Source organism: Paroedura picta, chromosome 9, assembly GCF_049243985.1.
Source record: "Paroedura picta isolate Pp20150507F chromosome 9, Ppicta_v3.0, whole genome shotgun sequence".
NCBI classification, from domain to species: Eukaryota; Metazoa; Chordata; class Lepidosauria; order Squamata; family Gekkonidae; genus Paroedura; species Paroedura picta.
The window spans coordinates 33,310,007-33,324,538 of record NC_135377.1 but is presented as its reverse complement, the minus strand read 5'-3'; the positions used below and the strand labels follow the sequence as shown (position 1 = coordinate 33,324,538).

At 43.0% G+C, this 14,532-nt stretch overlaps 1 long non-coding RNA gene across 3 annotated transcripts in view; it reads right to left on the bottom strand.

Moving 5' to 3' along the window:
- Nucleotides 1–10,357, bottom strand: part of LOC143844220 (uncharacterized) — a 162,601-nt gene extending 152,244 nt beyond the window's left edge. The window contains exons 1-3 of one of the 3 annotated variants that reach the window (XR_013233872.1): nucleotides 10,298–10,357; nucleotides 9,258–9,347; nucleotides 1,163–1,485 (exon numbers count right to left, since the gene is read on the bottom strand). This is a non-coding gene — a long non-coding RNA (uncharacterized LOC143844220). Of the gene's footprint in view, nucleotides 1–1,162; nucleotides 1,486–9,257; nucleotides 9,348–9,487; nucleotides 9,582–10,297 lie in introns of those variants that run through there. The other 2 variants (XR_013233870.1, XR_013233871.1) reach the window with 2 other exon arrangements.
- Between the last annotated feature and the right edge of the window lie 4,175 nt (nucleotides 10,358–14,532).

Here is a 14,532-nt window from a genome sequence, read left to right as displayed (position 1 = left end):
ATGTGCATAAAAACAAGCTGCAACACTTATCAAATACCAAGATTTAATTTCCATATCTGAGACCTCCTTTGAGCTTGAGGCCCAGACCAAATAACCCTCTCTCATGGTTGGCCTGGGGTAACATTGCGAAATACAGTAAAGGAAATGTTTTTTAGACATCATGGGATACGCTCCTGGATATTCCCTCCTGGCTTGACATAGCCAAAGACTATGCACAATTTCTGCAATGTCTGAATAGTTCTTCTGGTCACCTCCCCTTGGCTTCAATTGTTCTGCAGCCTATAGGATAATTACTTCTCAAAGGTGTGGTCAAAATATCACGACAAGAATCTCATTCAATACACAGGTATGAAATCTGCTCCAAAGATCATCTGTTCCCATTTCCCCTTGAAAGCATGACTTAAAACACTAACAAACTGCAGAAATGTGGTGGTAAAAGAGGCAGGAGGAATCTTTAGCCCCACCGTTAAATGGGCACAATCCCTTCCATAGGTGTCTTTTATTCAAATACCCTTGAAACGATTGTGCTCCATGAACTCCAAAACTGCACACACATCTTTCCATCTGTGCAAACGCAGGTTCTGGGGAACAAGCTGGGAGACAGTGTTCTTTTAAATAGCTGTTCTGCCAAATAAATACCAAGCACATTGCCCCAGCTTTTCAAAAGTGGTAAAATAAAGCATCATCAAAAGGCTTATTTTATGAACCTATAAATCTCTGGAAAATAAACGTTTTCTTCATCTTCCGGTGTTTTAATAAAGACTCCCCCCTCCCCCTTTTACTCACTCAATTACAATATCACTATCAGTTCAAATTACAGGTCAAAGATATGGAGCTTAATGTATGTACAGCCGGTTCTCTTCTCCTAATAACCTGTCATTCCTGGGATTTGAATGTCAGAATGCAGCCTGCTGCAGTAATGCTCTTCGGCAGTGCCGTGATGAAAACTTTGGACAAATCATGAGGAACATTCCTGATCCAAATCATCAGAAGGTTACTGGGGAGAGCCCTTCATTCTGCTTTGACCCCTTGATCTGACAAGTGACACCTACAAAATGAACAGCCCTCCAACTCAAATTGTTTAACTGTAGCCTGATCAGTTTTATTATCTCGCTAATCCGGATATCAGCCGTTTCATCAGAATGGAAGATATGCATATCATGAATTATTTTGACACCAAGACCTTTTAATTTTTGCCAGCGATATTTCACCGCACCAATCAGGGCCTGCAGTGCGTGATGCCTCTCACCTCCGGGGATGTCAGAGGACAGTGCACTCCTGACAGCACCAAATCATCGGGGAGCTGTAACGAGCTATTGCTGCAATTATTATTATCTCCTGTAGTCATGCATTTCATTACGGCCCAGGCAGGCTGCGGCTTCCTCTCGCAGGCTCCTCTTATTTAGGAATCGCTGCCGTTTTATGTGCCGCGGGGCTCTACAGCGCAATTCCTTTTCTCTTTGGCGGACAAGGGTAGGTGAATTTCTAATAAAAACAAAACACTCGGCTTAGGTGCTGTAGGGGGAAAAAATGATCACCATACAGTACATTAACCAGCGGTGAAACAGTTTAAATGGCCCACTTGTACTTTATGAAAGCAGTGGTTAATCAGCAATATGGTTGGCTACAGAGAAAAATAAAGCACAGTTTATTCGGAAAATATATGTTACATACAATCGCCCACCTGTACATTTCTAAAATCTTTTATCATTCTTATTCTTGTTACTGATTGAAAGGGATATGGAATGTTTGTGCAGCTTTTTGGGGAGAACTGGGTGGCCTATCTCAACACAGGATAACTCTTTGAAAATTAAGGCAATATCTTTATATTCTGTTCAAATTAATTGTAAGGCGTGTTATTCCTAACAGGTTTGAGGTTAAGAAAAGCAGGAGAGGGATTCATAAGTTGATGCAATAAATGAGTGTTCTCTTTAGGGGCTTCCCAAAGCTGCTTGCTCACCTAGATTTGACACGTCCCTGTGTTTCCCCTCTCAAAAATGGTTGTTCCATATTTTCCCTGCAGCTGCAGCCTCATGTACATATAATACAGCAATCTCCCTTCTGGGTTGCCATAGATCTTTTAAAGTGCTCTTCCCTTTCTCATTTTCACTAGGTGACCTGTCTGACAACAGTGTCACAAAGAGCTAATAAATCTGATGATAACTGGTTGACCACAGAGGGATCAGGACACTTCATAGTTATACTCTGACATGTTTGATTTCCTGGGTCTAGAACTTCATGCTCAGACTTTTACTTCATGTCTCATGAATTTTCTACATGAATATCATGGCTGTGTGGGAAAATTACATGCATCCAATGGGTGTAACATTATAAATGGGCATGTTTAATTTGCTGCATAGATACCTGGAAAGATGTTCTGATTGGAAGAAAGCTGGCACACACACAGAAGGCAACCACAGGAAAAAAGTATGCATACCTTTGTCATTCACAATTATCTACATTTAAGGAGCATGAGATTCGCCGAACTGAAAACGATATCCATGTAGAAAGACATGAAAAGTGTTGCTTCCCAAATGAGATTCTACTGAGTCAGTCTAAGAATTGATTCCAAACTAATTATTCAAAACACTAATCAATAGATGCTACTGGGAATTTATTGAACTTAACGTTGCAGTAGTATAATAATGTCAATGTTACTCTACATGGAATAAGCTTTAAAGGGGATAAGGATGAAACAATTGGCAAAATCTTAATTGATAAAAACTTAATTGAAAGAGCCCTGCCACAACACTGTTTATTTTTATGTTGACTTAAGATAAGATACACATATAGAAAGGAAAATAAACATTATCCTGCAAGTATTTCCATTCCAAATTCCATATTTTATGTCAAGTACTTTGAAAGACAAATTAGGAAAATGTCAATGCTCACCTGATACACCTGCGTGCATTTTGCCAGAAACACAGCAGGGCATCAGTTGTTTCAGTTGATCAAACAGCTGGTTTTTGTTTATCGGTTTTATCAATTTGGCATTGATCTATAGCAGATATTGAGGCGATCCTGATTACAATCTACATCCATTTGAAGTAAGTGATGAAACCTCCACTGACTTTCACTGAGATGGATTGCATCCTCATTTATCTTATTAGATCATTTTTCACTGCTTGAACGCCGTTGCACCAAATAGTTCTTGTGGGTTTTCAGGTCTGTGTGGCTGTGGTCTGGTAGATTCCCCAATGTTTTGCCAGTAACTTTGGCTGTCATCATCAGGGGTAGGGCATGGCAAGACAAAAATCTATCTGTGCCAAAGCCTTTGACAATTCATTTCTTAAAGGTACTTATACATTTCAATCCAGTTCCAACACATAAGGTGTCACTAGGCCTTTTCTTAAGCATACACTTACTGAACTTCAGCACCCTAGGCCAGCCAGTAAATCTCTCCTCCCCACCACTACCACCACTTCAGACTGGTGAAAGGAGTTCAGTGTTGGAATGCACACTCATGAAAAGTTCACATTACCCTGTGCCTTCCTAGTACATCAAGAAAAGCTTTGATTCAGCTAACGGTAACTGGCCCACAATTAACAATTCTGACAAGGTCCACATTTACCTGGTTTAGAATATTAACTTGTCTTGTCCCTGTGAATCAAGAACCATTTTTCCAAGAAATCCTTCTCTCCAGAACACAACAGCAGCAGCATATAAGGAAAGAGGTATAATGGCAAACTTGGCTTTACAGTCTGCACGATGCTCAGTTTGGATATAATGCTTGTGATGATATCTCAGGTCAGGGACATAATCCCAAGAGGCCTAAAGTACTTAGAAGGCCTGGAAATAGTGTTGTCAACTTTACATTAGGAAATTACTCTAGGCTTGGGGAGTAGAGTTTGGGAAGAAGAGGAAACCACAGCTTACAATACCTTGACATCCACTTTCCGAAACAGCCATTTTCTCCAGGAGAGACTTTTGATCAGTTGTAATCCTAAGCAACCAACTGGCCTCTATCTGTAGGTTGGCAAACCCTCCTGGAAACCTCATTTTGTAGGATTCCAAGCCCCTGGGACATTCCTGTTTCAGCCTTCAAGATGCCCAGCAAAACGGGAGGCCTCTCCCTATTTCTGTCACCACCAGAGTGGAAAGGGAAAGAGAAGATGGGGCCAGGCTCCTTCTCAGGTCAAGAGAAGCCCAAGGTACTTCCAGGATCTGAGACTTTCTTACCCCCTGTGTGTTCCTAAATATGTTCTTGGAAACATGATAAGGTTCAAATTTAGGGGGTGATCCCAAAAAGCAGAACAAAAAAAAAACCCAAGCCATTTTTCATTAAAAAAAAACAAAACAGCTTCTCGTGTCAAATTCCAATCTTGGCCAAGTGTAGATCTGTGAGGACAGTTAGGGCCACTTCTGATGTAACATTTTAGTTGTATGGGAGAAACTCTTATGATGCATTACTGCAGATTTGCCCCATAATACTTCAGCTGCATGGGCTCTTGCATACCCACTCTGGAGAGAAGACCAATGCAGTTTTGATCATTAAGGCAACATATTCTGCTATTTTTTTCTATGTAAAGAGAGACAGCTGATACTGTTTGAAAGTTTGGCACCAAAGACACAGGACCATATTTTTCAACCACCCCCACATAAAATCTTTTAATAAGATCATTGCAGAAAACTGCCTGTTAAATTTCCAGCCGTTTTATTTGGCAAAGTCTAACTTGCAATCCTTTTGGGATAGATTTTTTTTCTTGCACAAAAACAAGGATCTGATCTGTGGAACAAGAAGAAAGCAGAAAAGCTATGCACTATCAGCATCAATGTATTAATGGTGGTGGGGGGGGGGACAGATTGATCTGTTCCGATATACAAAAAGCACAGGGCTTCCTCTTTCAGTGCTAGGTAAATGCTGCATGTCAAATTAGGATCCCAAATATTGATACTAGGGAGGACAGTTCTCTGGAATCTTCTGACATGGTAAAGTCCTCACCAGGTGATTGTCCAAACAAGTGAACACTGCATTAGAAAGCTTCCTGTGCTGAAATCTGGAACTGCCAGAAAATCAGTGTCATGGCCTAAGAGAATTTCAGTACTGGACAAGATCATCTGAGAACTTAAGTACCCCACATAGCACTGTTCCATCCTATTCCATAGTCAACTAGATTTAACAACCATGCACAGGCTCTGCACTGCTAACAGGAAGATGTAAACTATGCCAGGTTTCAGAGCCCCCTCCTTCTGGAGCTGCAACTGTGTCCATCTCTTGAAAGTAGCCACCATAGATAGGATAGATAGGATAGATAGGATAGATAGGATAGGTAGATAGGTCGGTCGGTAGATCGATAGATAAATTTGTATATAGCCATAGGCCTTTACAAAATATAAAATACAAATTTACAAACTGTAAAACAGAATAAAAGGAACTGTATACAAATATAAAATTTAAGACCAAAGAACTGAAACAGCATACATGACTACAAAGTGCAAGAGTGTTAAGAGGCTGCCTTAGCGGTTGTAACGTTGGCCCTTATTTCCCTTGCAGCCAAGGCAAATAGAGCGTTTTTATATGTTACATTATCAACCTGGTCAGATAAAAGATAGATTGTCTTTTCAGCAACAGAGGGAAGGTTAGACCCCCATAAGATCTCACTGAGGAATTTGGCCATGGGTTGAGTGTAAAGTAAGCAGTCAAAGATCTAGTGGGATAAATCCTCCAGAGCTTGGGCACCACAAATACAAAAATGCTGTTTTTTTGGCATACAGCTAAAACAGCCTGCCAATACCTCTTTGGACATAGTTTCAAATCGAAGTGATTTAAAAGCTGGTCTGAGATTATGGTTAGTGATCTTAATTAGATAAGAGGATCTACAGTGGTCATATTTAAAACGCTTGAACCATGTTGCTGATTTAATTTTCAAAATTTGCATTCTGTCTAACTGGGCATCACTTTTGAAGATCCGGCCTATAAGGTGAGAGTTATTAGCTGAAGGATTTAGCAGCATTCGCTGGCAGGGGCTTCTGGGAATTGTAGTCCATGGACATCTGGAGGGCCACAGTTTGACTACCCCTGCTCTAGAGTATCACACCCCACTGAGATCCCACCCTTCCCAAACCCTCTCCAGGGGCCACCCTCCAAATTTTAAAATAAAATGTTTCTTAGACTATATAAGAATGGAGCATGGAGTATAATAAGTGAAGATTCTCAGAACATGGCCAGAAAAGTGAAGATTCTCAGAACATGGCTGAATATACAACTCCAATGTCTTTTAATCGTAGATTAAAACTCCCCCCCCCCAAAGAGCACACTAAGAGACTTGCACACTTCCACCACCAATTGCACCTATCTGAGATGGCATTGGAACTACCCCTGAATCTTGGATGTCACTTCTCTGGCTGTGGGGGGGGGGGGTTGCTATATAAGAAAGGAAGCTGACAGGACATTTCCATAGGCTTGTTCAGTTATGGAATAATTATGTTCTACCTCTGCAAATCAATTATGTTCTACCCCTGCAAATCAAACCTCTATAAACGGAACAATTGCCTAGCTTGGATCCAGCAATTTATTTTGAGTGATTCCAATTTTTTTTTGCTAGAGCACAAAATGGTTTAGTTCTATCCACCAAGCAATTAATATGTTCTACTAAACAAATCAGTGCTAAAGAACCAAATTAACACCCTTCAAAAATGATACATCAGTGTCTGATTTCACAGAATGTTTTATGACCCTTCCACCTAAACTAATGGAGAGATTTCAAACATAAAAGCCCCAACATGGTTTGAATTTGAATTCTTGGATTCCTTGTAAGTATATTTTGAGCCTTTATTGAAGCAAATGGCATCCGTTTTCATAAATATTATCTCTACCTTTTACAAGAGAATTTAGAAATTGGATAGTTAAACAGAGCTTTTTGGCTGAACCATTAAAATTGTCCAGCTTCTCAAGGAAATGTTTCAGACATTTCATGGTAATTGTATTACTGATCAGTATTCTTTAAACATCCCCTCCCCTTTCCAATCTAGTCTTTGTTAAGTATAGACATGTAGCCTGGAATTCCGGTGGATTCATCCTTTTATTCCAATCTGCGGCTTTTACTTCATATCACATTGTCCCTTCATAATTTCTGGTGATCTCCACTTCCCTAATTCTTAAAGCATTCTATTGTCTTGTACTGTAACCCATGAAAGAAATAACTTGTAATTCATAAAGCAGTACAAGATTAATAAAAGTAGTACCAAGCAAGAGGAAAATATTGAGATCACAACATTTTGTCACTTGTAGGAAATGTGAAGATGAATGAGAATGATTTTTTCTAAGTCAAGATTTATATGGCAGGATATTACTTTGTTAGCCAACTATGACTTGTTATATTAGCATCATTTACTTCCAAGTAGACTGAGAAATAGAAAAAAGAATGATTTTTCAGCTTTAATGTTTCCTTCCTATATTAATATCCATCATGAATTGGAAAGTTCAGTCACAGAACAACACACTTTCTCTATCTCAAGAATCAAGGTAAGTTTTTGAAATATATGTCTGTCTGTCTGTCTTCCGTGGTGAAGGTCATGCTCAAAGCATTTTTGATATTGTGTCTTAATATAAAACATTGGCATATGGCAGTTATATGCATAGGTTTATTATTGTGTTTGCTTGTTTTCCTTGCTTATCCTCAGACTTTTTCTGCAGGCAATTACTGTCAAATGCATTCAATTTCTTCTGTATTATTTGTGTTTACATTACAATGAGCCTTTGTTCTGAAACTACAGAAGTATTATGCATATACCCCTCTACATCACAGATTTAAAACTCTAATATTAACAACATTACAGTGGAATATACAAACAGATATTGACAAACTTTCAGAATGTTGACTTGTAATTCATTATGCCCAACTAGAGCTGCTTAATTTGATGATTCTCAGCCCAGCTGTAACTGTGCCTAAATATATAGAACTACATGGACCTGTCCGGCAAGCTTACAAAGTCAGACTAGCATCCAAGAGGCACAAGTGCAAACCTCAGTTCAGCCATGGAAGCTCACTGGGTATAAACTTGGGTTGATTACTTTTCCTCATCCTAACCTACCTCACAGAATTGTTGTAGTAAAAATAAAATGAGTGGCTTCAGGGAAGAGGTGGGTCCGCAGCACCTTTATAAGGTGCCACATATGCAGGGCTCAGCCTCTTTGTTCTTGGACTCTGGGAAATCTTCCCTCCCACCCACCCTAGAAGTTTGGCTCATGTTCATTGAGTTGTATGTTAAAGCATTGCTACTCATTTGTCACAGCTGCAGTTTAGGGCATGAGAAGAAGCCTGTTGTCAGGGAGTCCAGTTTGTGTACTGGACTTCCTGGGAGTTGGGGGGGGGGGTTAAGAGGCAGGTATATAAACAAGTGGGGCTGACCAAGCTGGGAGGCCAGGGACCTATTTTGCCAGTTGGCCTGGGGTTAACCAAATGAGGTTGGTGCCTTTTGCCCCTCCCCCCCACACACAGGTCACTTCCCCTTTTGGTTGGAATTCAGTAGGCAAGGGGCCTACTCTCCCGGCTGGGAGCGGTGCAGGTGCCAGGGCAACTCTGGACTCCTGGGGGCAGCGAGCTGCCTGCTAGGTCAGGCTCCATCTTTCATGCTGGGTAAACCCTTCAGTGGAAGGAAATAAATCTGTGGCCATGTTAGTGCCACTTGTGGTGTCATGTCTCATTCCAGCCAAAATGCCCTCCTGCCAGTACATTTGCTCCCCTCAGCAATTTGATGGGGAACAAGGTACCTGGTCTGCATTTCCTATCTTGTCACAAGTAATGTTAAATTTTCTAGTTTAAACTCGTCTGTTTTGTCTGTATAAACACCATGTATGACACTGAGAGCTGGTGTAGGAAAGCATCAATGAGCTGTGATCCAAATGGGCCCAGATTCCATTCCTGCCTTAGCCAAAGCTCACTAGATGGCCTGAGGCAAGCCACTCAAACACAGCCTGACATCTGCAATAGAAACGAGTAAGGTTGGCCTACCTTGCACTCTAGCCGTAGAGATTACAATGCTTTCAAACTTGGAAGAGCATGATGAACACCAAGTATTAATGACAGTTTATACATGAGGTACAGCAATTTAACATCAGGGGAAAGAACTGCAAATGTACCTACATCTTCAGTGTTTGTACCACAGACTGCTAGCATAACATTTTGGTTTATGGCACTATACGGATCAACGAGTCCCAAACTAAAAATTCATATGGTGAAGCATATTAATTAAGTCTGGGAAAATCTTCTCTTATCCCATTTCACAAGCAAGCAACTCTTTATAATTTCATGTACCTCTACTGTAGAAACAAGTATATTCAGGGCTCAAAGAAATGCACAGGTCAACTCAAAAGTCTATTGCAGATGGCCCTTCATCAAAGGAACCTATAGCAAGAGATAAAGTATGCATACTTCATTATGGTTCTAATAAAATATCAACAACAGAATTAATAAAAATGAAATTAAACATTAACAAAAAAAAACCCTAAACATTATAATGTGGAAATTGTGCGCAGCCAACTTACTCCCTACCAGATTGATCCTCCCTTGGAGCTGTGGAACTGTGATCCAATAGGGAAAGAGCACTCTGCCAGTAAGGGACAATCAATTCAAATTGCTCTCTGCCAATTAGGGCCAAGCAGTGCAAATTGCACTCTGGCAATGAGGGCCAATCAGTTCAAATTGCATGCAGACAACTGATTCCCTGATTAGCTCTCCCTGGGGGTATGCTACCAATAAGGAGACAGTACTCTGCCAATGAAGGCCAATTAGTTCAAATTGCAATCTGCCAATGAGAGCCAATCAGGTCAAATTGCATACACACAACTGACTCCCTACCTGATTGGCAGTGTGCCACCAGTAGGGAGAGGCCACTTTTCCAATGAAAGCCAATCATGGGCCTTATCTATCCTCTTCTTCCTTTTCCTGCTTATTGCTGGATAGAAGAGGTGCTAGCCTCACTGAAAGGCCCACTACTGGTATGTTGCTCCATCCTCAGGTTCTTCCCACCCTCCATCTCCTCCAGACAAGGAGGGGAAGCCAGCTCCTTCCTTTGCCTCCTGTGTTGAGCTCAGGTTTTAGCTCTCACCTGGAAGGAAGGACAGACAAGCTGCTAGGGGGGTAGAGAGAATCAGTATGTCAAAAATAAAATGCCAGGACATACAGAATGCAATGAATTTCTTAACTCTGTTCAGTGAGTCAAGAGTTCATTCAGGAAGTCTAAGGGGATCAACAGAAGGAGCAAGTCACAGGTTGTGTCCACAACCCAGCCCTCTCAGCCTCAAGTTAATATAGGCTGTAAGTAGCCTCTCAATCCTCACTTTGTGAAGACTCACCATCCGCTGCAGTCAACAAGTGTCTTGCTAACATGGTGTGCCTTTTGACTGGGGCTCTCTTCCAGCACATAGCTGGCATTGCTTAATTGGCTCAGGTGATCCAGGTGTACTGACAAGGCAGGAAGCTGCAGCTGTATGCTGAGCATAGAAATGAGGAGCTCCTGCAACAACTTTGGAATCTAAGCTCTGGTTTGTCTGCAGCTCCATTCCCTCCTGCTGGTTAGAACTCTCTGCCTGTTGAACATCTGGCTAGACTAAGCTCTAATGTAGTTGAAGTTTGGGTGAAGCTGGGAGCTCCTGGCAAAGCTTTTCTTCTGAGGAGTCCTCCCTAACAGGACCTGGACTAACAACACCTCCCCAAGGCCCTGCAGCTGGCCATCAGAGCACTCTTTGCTTTTCCCCACACTCCCTCTCCTCAGAGAGGTTGGGGGGATCCGGCAGCCTTCCTGTCCAGCCTGGTCCTTGGGAGATGTGGGGAAATGAGAAGGAGGCAGCTCCCCACAAACACAACCTTACCTGTCCAGCCTGTCCTTTTGGAGATGTGGGGCGGGAGTAGGAGGGATCCTCTCACAACCTTCTCTGCCTTTGGGAGATGTGGATGGAAAGGAAAAGGCATCCCATCCCTTATGGCCTTCCATGGTCTTTCCTGCGTGGCTTGCCCTTTGGGAGATGGAGTGGGTGGGAAGAAGGCAGCCCATCTCCTATGGCCTTCCCCAAACAGGCCTTTGAGAGTTGTGGGGGTGGATGAGAAAGAGAGTCTATCAACCCCTTGGGGCTTTCCCCACCAAGCTTGGGCTTTGGGAGATGTGGGGGTGGGGTGGAAAAGAGACAGCCCCCCATGACCTTCCATGCCTAGCCTGCCCTTTGGGAGATGGGGGGCAGGACTGTGGCAGCCCCCTCACCTGAAGCCTTCTCGGCCCAGCCTTTGCAAGATGTGGGGGATGGGAATGTTGCAGCCCACCCTTTCACTGCCTGCTTGCCCTGGCTTTGGAAGATGTGGGGTTTGATGAGAAGGTAGGGACAATGTGTACCTATGTAGACACTGTTGTGTTGGGGTGGGGTTAGAGGGCCAGTGCCCCTCTATAGCAGTGGTTTTCTCCAGGGGAGCTGATGCCTCCCTTCCCTTGCACCTCTTTCTTTCTCTTTCATCCTGTCTTTGTCTCTTTCATCTTCCTGAAGGTTTCCAGGCCCCCTCCTGGAAGTTTGTCAACCTAGCTGGCTGCATCTGGAAGAGGAGTCAGGAAGAGTCTGCTATTTTTAACTACTTTGCCACACTAGAGATCTAAAGATCAAGTGGGGAGCAGGGTTGGTGAGGAGGGCCAGAACCCAGAAAGGTCTCAGTGCAGGTGTATGTGCTAGCACCCGTTGTATTCTTGGGTGCAATGGGCTTTGCCTCTAGGATGTATATATACACACAAATATGAAAAATCCCAAGATTGTAGAGTATAATCTGAAAATTCTTTTCTCCTGTGATTCTTTTCTCCCACTAATATATATTTAAATACAGTCAGTACCAGCAGGCGTGCCTCTCCCCCCCCCCCCCGTGGCGCAGCGCTCGCTGCGCTGGGAGCGTGCTGGGGGGGGGGAGGCGCAAATGTGCAGGCACCTGTTGCACCTGTGTGTTTGCACCCACCAGCACCTGCAAACGCCCGCCCGTGACTCCCCCCCCCCGCAGTGCAGCGCCCGCTGCACCAGGGGGTGGCCAATCACTCCTGGCATAGCAAGCGCATGCTGCAGCCAAGCCTCCCTCCCCCCGGTCAGGTACCAAGGCCTCTGCATCCTGGTACCAGGCCGCAGCCTGGTAGTTGGGGAGCACCAATTTAGACCATTTCATCTTTAGCTGGACTACAAGAGATGTAGGGAAATTCCACTTTCCCAATAGCAATTCCACCGATGGCAGCCACAGGAGCTGGGCTTTATCACTGAATTACATCAAAGATGTTTACAATCCTGTTTGAAACCATCATTTATTTTATAATATAGGTCGCAGTTTACATTGGATACCAGTCTTCTGAAGTTGAATTCACATCACCCATTTTGTACTGATGAGGCATCAGATGGATTTCCTATTCTATATCCAAAGGGTAAACATCTGTCTTACCAGAGAGCTTGCTCAGCCTCAGCCAAATGCTCTCATGGGCAGGGACACATGTCATAATTTGAGGCTACCGAACTGAAACTACACAGGGAAAGAGACATGCCACTAGGGAATATTTTAACACGGCCGAAATTTGTTTTACATATAACGGGCACCAAAGAGAAAAGCTCCCTCTTTAGATCCATTTCTGTCTTCCTATTCATTCAATTCCTATGCTTAAGGTTGTATTGCATTCCTCTGATGGAGTATGAGAAGCTGGGCTAATATGTACAGTTTGATCAAATAGTTTGTTACATGACATTCAAAACAACATGCCCCATGAGAAGCTTTGGTCCACAATGGTCTCCTGCACCTCCATGTTAGTGAGTGGGACAACTGCAGAACCAACATAACCTGTGCCATATATAGTCTAATTTTTCACTTTCTACAAAGGCATGTCCTCAGTAAAAACAGGCCAGCATTTTATAAGCTTGACTACCATTCCAGATGTCTAAGGTGCAGAAAAACATGTATGAACATGACCTTATCCAGTTTTCTTCCATATTCAGAATCAACAGAATAATAAATATCAGGGATAGGCAAAAGTATCAGGGGAAAGCCTTGGCCTCTACATCCAGCCTATTGGACCACCATAGCAACTGGTTGGCCATTGTGTGAAACAAGATGTTGGACCAGTTGAACTATTGATTTGATCCAGCAGAGCTCTTCATGTGTATGCATTCCACAGGATTACAACCATAGCACACAAGACTGGAATCTGGTGATATCTGTAGAATTAAAACTCCTGAGAAGTTAGCTTTCATGTATTAAAACATTATTCAAATTTCTAATGTGGTGAACAGAGGCTTCAAAGACTGTGAGTCATGTGTAATGAACTTTCAGACATATGGAGAAGACTAGACGGGCATACTGACTAAAGCTGTTTATATTGACTTTGGGCATAATTTCTACACACTGATAAATTCTGGTTTTCTTGGCACAGAATTTTGATTATTTTAAAACCACATTTTGTACATAGTTCTATTCATACTCTGCTCTACAGTACTTTTCTGATATCCCCCTTGTGCCCCAAATATGCCCACATTTCACTTCTTCATTGGACATGAGACACAACCTCTACATGGGCCTGCCCTTGTCCCTGATCCAAAGACTACAGCTGGTATAAAATGCGGTTTCTTGGGTCCTCACAGGAACACCATGGAGGGCCCACATTCAGCCGGTGCTGAGGCAGCGCCATTGGCTACCTCTTGCTGTCCGGATCTGGTTCAAAGTTTTGGTTCTAACCTTTAGGGCCCTTTGCGGTCTGGAACCCACATGCCTGAGGGACCGCCTATCACCATATGCCCCCCCCCCGCAGAATCTTATGCTCTGCAGGTGATAATTTACTGGTTGTTTCTGGCCCCAAGGAAGTGTGTCTGACCTTGACCTGGTGGGACGAGCTCCCAGGTGAGCTGCAAGGCCTGCGGGAACTTCTGGCATTTTGGTGGGCCTGCAAAATGGAGCTCTTCCACCAGGTCTATGGTTGAGGCCAGGGCTACAAAGAAGATCGAGCCCCCCCCCCCCCCCGGTCAACCAGCAATCAGTCTGAGATCTTGATCCCTCTTTCCATCCCTCCAGAGACAGAGGCTGGGTGGGGGGGGGGAGTTTTATAGAGTTACTATCACCATGTTGCTTGATCTTTTTAGTGGGATTGTTGTCCGTTTTTAATGAGATTTTACTGAGGTTTTCTCGGATGTTGTAACCCACCACGAGCCATCCTGTATGAGCCCACTGTATTGTGATCAGAGGGAAAATAGCTGCTACATTGCTCTGACAATACTTTCACAAGAACTTGGACAAATGCTTGTGTAACATGAACTTTGGGTTCACTTTTCTTATGCAATGATCTAGTACAAGTCTGGTGTAAAGCCATGAGCAGAAAGTATCTTTTAGGGGCTGGTGGTTTTTGAAGACAACCTGTGAAAAGCATCCAGCCATGAAAAATATATCTGTGTGAAAAGGGCTTGCATTTGCAAATTGATACAATTGCTGAGACGCTCTTCAAGCAAATTAAATCACATGGAAATTCTCTTGCAAGTTAGGCCACTGATGCTTGATCATCAGCAGATGACAAAAGGGTTAACAATTAGCCCATGTA